The sequence below is a fragment of the Oratosquilla oratoria genome, chromosome 6, assembly GCF_046742065.1.
Source record: "Oratosquilla oratoria isolate Oo_2021 chromosome 6, ASM4674206v1, whole genome shotgun sequence".
NCBI lineage: Eukaryota > Metazoa > Arthropoda > Malacostraca > Stomatopoda > Squillidae > Oratosquilla > Oratosquilla oratoria.
In genome coordinates, this window is record NC_134782.1 from 36,950,916 (window position 1) to 36,959,896 (window position 8,981).

Here is an 8,981-nt window from a genome sequence, read left to right on the forward strand (position 1 = left end):
TAATTTATCTATTTATTATTATTATTATTACTATTATTATCATTATTGTTATTATCATTACCATTATTATTATTTTACTCTGATCGTTATACTAGCGCTAGTTGGCAGTTCGAAAGAAACAAAATAGAGAATTCGGGTTTTCCTACGTCGGTGGGCCCGCAACCCAATGAATAATAATAATAAAAAAAGTCTGGCCTTGTCGTTGGTATGACGGATGTCGACAATCATAAGTCGCCAAAAAAACAATGAAAGGGTTCATAGATACATGTTTAATGCTTTCAACACGCAGAAAGTTTGTTTGGTTAGTCCAACTGCCTGAAGACAACCAGAATAAATGTACAAGTCGTCAAATTGTAGCAGTGTGTCGGTGAGGAAAGTTGAAAAACGGGGTCTATTTCTTGAGTTTTATTGCAAGCGGATGTAAACCAACAAGCGACGTCTAGAACGTCTTCGTATCAGTAACTTAACAAAAACAAAAGATGTCTACATAGGATTCAATTAGATACACACGACTAAAAGTGCTGTATAGGATCTAAACCTATTACAAAGTATAAAACATATGAGAATCACATATATAAGGAATCTACAGCACCAGTATACAATTCTTTAACACCATTTTCATGTATATAAAAATAATAATAAGACAATTAATCTCAATTTACCACACAAATACATGGAAAATGTTGAACACTTTGAAATTAAAAAATATCGGAACTGCTTTCAGAGTCGCCTAATTGGATTGGTGGTGAGTACTCGTTTGGCAGAAAATTAGGCCTGAAGCGTTTCACAAAGATGGCCAAGTTTGTATTCCGTTTATCTCGATGTGAATTTATTCATTCTTTTCGAATGTGATTACTTTTGGTTGACTTTAAGAAAATCGGCACTTGTATAGACGTGCAGTCTCAAGCAGTCCCGTCCACAGACAACAGATATTTGCACATTAATTTTACCGCTTTCAGCACGGGAAGGACTGGGAGACAAATTTGAAAAAAATAACGGACGGGAGAACCCGAGACTACTTCATAGCAGTACAGGTAATTGTCCCCGAAAAAAAAATATTCATCGATATAATGAAAACGTTAGCATTGTACTGAAATATTGGGAACAATTAGACTTGCACTGTTTAAACGTCGAAATATCTTTAAAATAGCGCATAAAATTATTTACAATTCGTATGTTTTCATTGAAGCACAAATATATGTTAATGTAGAAATACAAGAACTAAACTACCATTATTCTATTCTCATCGGCAAGATGATTACCAGTACAGTAACTAATTGATTCATAGTTATTTCATCAAAGTCCTTGAACCACTTTTTCTTGTATCAATAAGATGAGAGGCCTAAACTCTTCGCTATCTAGTCTCCAGCAGCTGATTAAAACCGCCGGGTAGCAGTCAACACAGAAAAGCGAGCATTATTTCGTTCTATATTCTGACGCTAAGGTTATTCTAGCGCACGAATTTCGTATATTCATGTTATCTTACACATGTTTTGATCTTGGCGTTTGATTTATGAGATGCCAATATACTCGAAAATTTGGCTAGAGCGTTTGGATTTCGTCAGTCTTTTTCATCCCACTGAAATCAGCAGCTGATTAAAACCGCCGGGTAGCAGTCAACACAGAAAAGCGAGCATTATTTCGTTCTACATTCTGACGCTAAGGTACCATATTCTAGCACACGAATTTCGTATATTCATGTTATCTTATACATGTTTTGATTTTGGCGTTTATGAGATGCCAATATACTCGACAATTTGGCTAGAGCGTTTGGATTTCGTCAGTCTTTCTCATCCTACTCAAGAGAGTAATCCCAGCGTTCGAACATTGTCTCTTGGTTGTCATCGTAGACTTTGAATTTTTCAACCTATTCTAACACATCAGTTGGAGTAATCCCAGAGTTTTAATTTTGTCTATAGGTTGCCATCGTAGACTTTGAATTTAGAATTCACACTACGTAAAATTTGACTGTCGTGGCAGTAAAAGTAATACTTACCTTTCTTGCAGGCAAGGGGAGTGCTACCACCTACCGACCGTCCCACAGCACGGCCAGGGTGACCTGTAGACTTCTACCCCAGTTTCGTCAATATCGCGCCCACGAGCCAAGAGGCCTGACCAGCAGCTGTACGTCCCCAGATAGCGTCACTATGGGCCTCATGATGCTTCCACACCGATATGGAACCACGTCCTCCTTCACCTGGTTATTCTGTAGCCTCTTTGCTCAGTGGACGCAATAGCTACATCATCAGGACACAGCAGTCGAGTAATCTTCCATAACAATAAATGCAAAAAAAAAAAAAAGAGGGAGACAAGGGTGGTATAGGGGAGTGGACTATGTGGGGATGAAATGGAGGGGAGCCCTTGGTGTACGATCCGTGTCTGTTCGTAACCCTAAAAATCCCACATACATGGCCTAAGGCCATCATATTATACATTTATTGGAATCGACCCAACCCCGGGAATCCGGCTGTGGCCATCATGACCTTGATGGCCACTGTCACTCTGCTGGCTGCTGTCACCATGGTGGCCAGGGACAACAAGGAGTCAGATTACTCAAGAACCAAAGGTCCTTAAAGACCTCCGCAGGAGCCAAGTTAAAACGCCGTCCACCATACAAAATGAGGACCTGGGTGAACACGCAGTAACTTTTCTTCACAACAATTTGCTGGATCTCGGCCTTGAGTCAACCCTTGCGTATGGATACATGGGGAACTCTGCAAGAGGGCTTTCTTGAAGCAGACAATTCAGCTGATTGCGCTGTGTACGAGCCGGGACCGTCAGGACAGCTGAGAAAACAACTCACCCAAGAACAACTGTAGGTGTTGTAAGAGTCACGGGTAGTTGTTGTCCACCAGTAGTTCGAGTAGAATGTGTGATGTCATAAGAGGAGTACCACAAGGTACATCTTTAGTCATAGGATATAGGTGATGCGAAAATATCTTTTTTAATTGTGACAATCCTGTTTCAAAGTGCTAGTTATCCTACTGGGATGGTAAGAGGAAGGTGGGTGGGGAGATTGTTAGTGATGTGGGTGGCGAGGAAAAGGTGTTTGGGTTTCCAGTGTGAGGGTGGAGTGGGCTTGAGTGACTGGGAGGTCTTGCAGGGAGTTCTTGTTTGTGACTTCTCTTTATGAGATTGTTGGAGTCAGAATGTTGAGAAGGGTTGTGGTGCGTTGGCAGGTCGCAGAGCTTCAGCATACACGATTCCAAGTTCAATCAGGAATTTCACTTGGACTAAGGAGGATTCTTGGAGGCTGATAGGCTCTCAGTTTTGAGGACATAGGATTTCATGTTCAAATAGGTAAACTATATTGTATAAAAATGTTGCATGGGCTAACAGTGCACACATATACCTGCTGGATGTTGACACTATTTGGGAAAGTAATTCCTTCTCATGTCTTGAGTTTCCTATATATACAAGTTAAAAGGTGGCCAGAAGTTTGCATAAGTAGAGCATAATTTTTTTTTTCTACAGAAATTTGTATTACTTCTTATTGTGTGATTCTATATGAGAGTTCTGAGTTTTCCCATAGTTGTGGGACATTAAACTATATCCACATTGCTGTTAAATGTTGCTTATTGTTCTTTCTGGACTGATGCATCAGTTAAGGTCAAGAGACTGTACTCTTATTGTGTTCTTGATTCTACTTCCACAATTAGGGATCCATTTACCTCAGGCCATGTTTGGTGGGATTTTCTGCAATGAGTGACAAAGCCTTTCGACTTTATAAAGCAAAATTGTGCATCAAGAGATGGTCCACTGGTAGCATTTAAGACCAACAACCTTAGGTAATCCAACTCAAAACCAATTTCATCTTAGAATGGGTGCTGGTACAGAAAAGCATGTCCAGGAATGCTATACTGCTTAATGGGATTGGGGTAGTGGTCCAATGGTTGTCCCACTGTCAGCAGTGATAATCATATCATCCCTAGTTGAGGCATCATCACTATGTTGATGGTGAAGTGTCAGAGAATAGGGTGGGAGTGCAGGGCTTTGTTGTGCTTGGGGGGCCTAATCCCTCACCATTTCACTTTCTTCATACTTTGCCCTGCAGTTAGTGACCTTGCTAGAGGAAGCACCCCAGCCAGGTGGGGTTTTGAAGGAGGCCATGCTATGAGCACTTTTACTAGCCCCTTTCCCATGTGGGGTAAGCAGAGTGGATCCTGAAGAGGGGAAGTTAGCTTTGCAGGGAGCTGCCAAGTAGTACTGCCCCCAAAGTCCTAGTATACAGTGACCACTGGGCTTGCACTGCCTACAATCTGGGTTGTGACTGGGGACTTCAAGAGTTCATTTCCTACCTCCACAGCCATACAGGTGGACTGGGATAATAATTGGAAGAATGAAGTTACTGTTATATGGCTGAAGCAGAATTCTTACAGTGACTGAATATACTGGCAGTTTCAGTCACTATCTCACACTTAGCACCATCCTCCTTGGTCAAAGTCAATCCCAGGGATAACCATGAGGAGGTGGTGAGACAACAGTTGTCCTTCATCTGGAAAGGAAGAACTGGAAGATGGCCTGACTGACAACCAACCCACCCCACCCTCTGAAAATATGGTCCCACAATTCTGTGCATACAAAAAGTGCAAACAAATCACGTATGTGATCAACAGTATTAGCATTTCTACTTCATACAAATACATTCTTCCAATGTACTTAGGGAACATTCCAGTACTGTATATACATGTATACACACAAGATCAGTAACTGTTGCCTCAATTTTCATTGAATGGAGAGCTCCAGACCCACAGTGGCTGGTAACAGTCCTCAGACTCCTCCTATAGATTTGAAGTAGTTTTGGATTGATGTCGGTGTTGTATTATAACTGGACAGTTTCGACATCACTAGATTATAGCAGTAGGAGGAGGGGTGCAGTTGTCTGATCTGTTTATGCGAGAATGAGGAAATATCGAGCAAAGATCAAAGAAACTGGCACCTCTAAATGGCGAGTTTTCACGATGGACAGCCCAATTTCCAGGATCATCATTAGCAAGTACCTATCACTGGGGGTGTGTTTGTCTGTCTCTCTGTGTCCCACTTTCTCAGTGCATTTGTACTTAGTACAAAGCTATGCTTTCATTTCATTGTTTTACTGATACTGACCAAGATATTAATTTTTTTTTATTCACATCAAACTGAATTATCATCATATTGGATACTTTATTTTCAACTACATTTTGAAAAGTAAGATTTGTCTGCTCTTTCATTTGTTCAAACATAGTATATAACCAGATAATTTTTTGTAATTGACCAAAATTTGCTTTTGGAACACACATGTGAATTTAAGTTCTTATGGGGTGAACTAAATCAAGCAAGTCAGTTCTTATATATTTTGTTGATCTGAACTATCTTTCTAGTATATGTACAACTAATGACCTTTTCAACAATGACACTGGCAGACCCATGGCTTCTAATACAGATACTACTTCACTGACATAAGGAATGAAATAAAAGTCCTTGTAAAATACACAAAGTTTGTTTCCTTATATTACTTACTGCAACTAGGTTGACGGCTGTTGCTCCTGCTCTAGGCACCACCAAAGATAACTGTAGTAATCATCACCACCCCAATACATTACAGTAATGGTACCTAAATAGCATAATAATGATAACCTGTTAATATGAAGTGTGAAGAGAATCATACACAGGTAAATATTGGCAAAATCTAATTCCCAAACAGAAATGTTTGGTTATAAACTATACACATAACAGAGAGAAACTGTTTAATGACTTACAAAAAGATTCACCCAGTTTGTGTATTAAAACACTATCTGGGCCAGGACAGAGGAAGGAGTTCCTCCCTCCTGCAGGACTTTGAAGCATAAGACTATTCATGAAAGGTTACCAAACCAATGACACTAACATACAGAAGATGTATCAATCCGCCAACTGCCAAGCAACAACAGCCGTCTCCAATGCGTTCATCTCTCTAACACATGTACAAGTCTACATACAGAAGAAGTCTTGAATGATACAGGGATGTTAGCCATGGAAGATGACCATAATAAAGACTAATGATTTTAATTTTTGTTAAGAAAGATAAAACAGGAAATGCTTCCCACCCTGTCCTGCATGGAACAGCAACACCACAGGCGTTGCTGCAAGACGGATGTGGAAAGATGAAAAGAAGACAAATCAGGAGTCAAATATTTCAATGTAAGCAGGAAGGAGGATCTAAATACCAAAAGCTACCCCAAGTGGCATTGCAGCAGCAGCAGCAGCACAGCTTGTTTTCCTAAGACAGGGCGTCAGGCTACTTTCTACCTGTGACGCACCACATCCCAGCATACCAAACTTCCTTCATGTCACAGTCAGTACACGTGATGCTGCTGTAGTTCTTACACCTACATCCAAGGCATAGGGCAGGTTTACTCTTGATAATTTGCTACTGAGCTAGAGATTCTAGTGTACAATGATACCCTAGGACTTAATATCCTTTGTATGATCCATAGTAATACATATACATGTATACATTTGTTGCCTCTTTATGAAATTATGGCTAGCTAAGAGCTCCACTCATACATGATATACCACAAGTCCACAGTCACACACACACATGCACACAACTCAGTTTAGCATAAAATGGTTGGGAGTTGCCCTAATCACTCTAACTTCTGAGGGCTTTTGGATTTGAGGAGTAAATGCAGTGGGGAGGATAAAGAAAGAAGGGAAAAAATGTAATATTAAGAGAATGTGCAACATACAAATGTGAATAAATGAAGACATGATATTCAGTTCAAGCAAGAGGATATGTATGCATACAGTATTTATATATATATATATATATATATATATATATATATATAAAAGACAAGTTTTAGCTAAAAGACAGTTTTCCTCAAAGGGTTGCCATATGAAATTACATACTCCTGAATGATCATGGCATGATCCTGAAGTGCATCTGATGTGACAAAAGTCATCTACATTGCCTAATAATAATAAAGCACCATAAGATCACCTAAACTAAAGAAAAAGTTGGAGCAAGAATGGAAAAAAAGAAGTGAGCAAGAGAGAATATGGGGGGTTTTAGAAGTAGGAGACGGCAAACGAGTTAATAAAAGCCTGTCTTACTGTACTGAAGCTACAGCACCACCTTGAGGTGTTCTCCTTGAGCCCTTACTTTATATTTTGCTGACACCCTCTTCAAGAATCCAGATAGTCTTTTCATGCAGGCCTCAATCACTCGTTTCATTTTTATACACTTTCCACTATTTATGTGTATCATTTACACTTTCCATCACTCAATCATAGTTCCTGTAAAATAGGAACTTTTTAAGTCTTTTCTTATGCTATTAAATTTTGAGTATAAGTCAGTTGGGAGCATATTAAATAGCCTTTAAGTAGTTTCCTAATATTATTCTTTCTTTTTTATAGAACATTCAATATATGTCTATTACAAGATCTGATATCTCAAATGATTAGTTTACCTCTCTAACACATGTGTTTACAGGATCCTATTCCTTTATAATCCCCCCCCTTTCACTTTTCTTCCACCAGGTCTCAAGGCATGCTTTGATTTGGCCACTGCCTCTTATACAAGGGATCAATCCATTGTCCCACATCTCTTGTTACAAATCCATGCCCCCCAGATAACTAGCAATACCCTCTGGTCTAACCTACATCTCACTCAAAGAAGAAAAGGCCACTGGTGTTCACAAATATATTACCATTCCTCAGCCTAGCAAGGTGGACTAAGTACATTCTGATGATGTGCAGACTTAGGGGATGGGGTAGGAGGTGGAGTACCTAATAGTTTGTTCTGACACACACACACACACACACACACACACACACACTCACTCACTTATTCACTCACACACACACACACACACACACACACACACACACACACACACACTCACTCACTCACTCACTCTCACTGTGTGTGTGTGTGTGTGTGTGTGTGTGTGTGTGTGTGTGTGTGTGTGTGTGTGTGTGTGTGTGTCTGTGTGTGTGTGTGTGTGTCTGTGTGTGTGTGTGTGTGTCTGTGTGTGTGTGTGTGTGTGTGTGTGTGTGTGTGTGTGTGTGTGTGTGTGTGTGTGTGTGTACAAGTGTGAGTGTGTGTAGGAGTGAGTGAGAGTGAATAAGTGAGAATGAGTGAATATGCATGTGTATGTGTGAGTTTTTGTTTGTTTGTTGTCTGGATATGGCATCAAGTGACTTACAGGGTGTAAATGTATGTACATACAAAACCTTAATACCAGCACCCAGTTTTTGTGTCTGCCCCAGGATTTAAACTTGGGTTTCTTGTGCAAAGGGGGAACATGTTATTTACACCGATCCCTATGTGCCTTCTTTGAAATCAATAACAAACACTGAACTCAAAGCTACAGTGTAAAGGAATTACAAGACCTATGATGATGCTCTTTTGGTGGTTCATTAGATTCTGGACACTAATTAACCTTAGGCCACTAAATAACCTCAGGTCACTAAAAAATGCAGTTAGGACCATGCCATGCTTATGTATATACTTCCTCTGGTCATATATGTTACAAAATACAAAAAAAATATATGAGCTGGATGGAGGAAGAGGGAAGTAGGCAAAGAAGGAGTGGGAAGTATGAGGAGGTGGTTTAGGAAATATGAGGAATGAAAAAGAATGTAAAATAATGACAGGAAATAGAAAATAGGTGCTACCCTTCCTTTAAGTTTTGTCATTTAAACCCACCAGTAATCGTGCTACCTGACCAATCCACTGCCATGAGAAATACTTCAAATAAGAATGGAGGGTGAGGAGGATGAAAATTATATCAATCATGAAAGAACAATATATATATATGTATATTACAGACAGGCAAAAAAAAACTGATAGAGAGTGGAGAAAGATAAAGAAGGGAGTGGGGTGAGAGTGGAAGTGCTCTGGGATGGAAGGACGGAAAGGAAGTGGCAGGGTGGTGGGCAGGCAGGAAACAAATGAAGGAAAGAAATAGAAGATGAAGCACATGACAAAACAAAACTAAGGGAGAAAGGAAATCACA

At 39.9% G+C, this 8,981-nt stretch overlaps 1 long non-coding RNA gene across 1 annotated transcript in view; it reads left to right on the forward strand.

Moving 5' to 3' along the window:
- Window positions 1-404: 404 nt before the first annotated feature.
- The window catches only part of LOC143026395 (uncharacterized), an 8,588-nt gene continuing 11 nt past the window's right edge, over window positions 405-8,981 (forward strand). Inside the window, exons 1-2 of the long non-coding RNA XR_012966477.1 lie at window positions 405-3,788; window positions 4,287-8,981. The exon at window positions 4,287-8,981 is cut by the window's right edge and continues 11 nt beyond it. This is a non-coding gene — a long non-coding RNA (uncharacterized LOC143026395). The remainder of the gene's footprint in view (window positions 3,789-4,286) is intronic.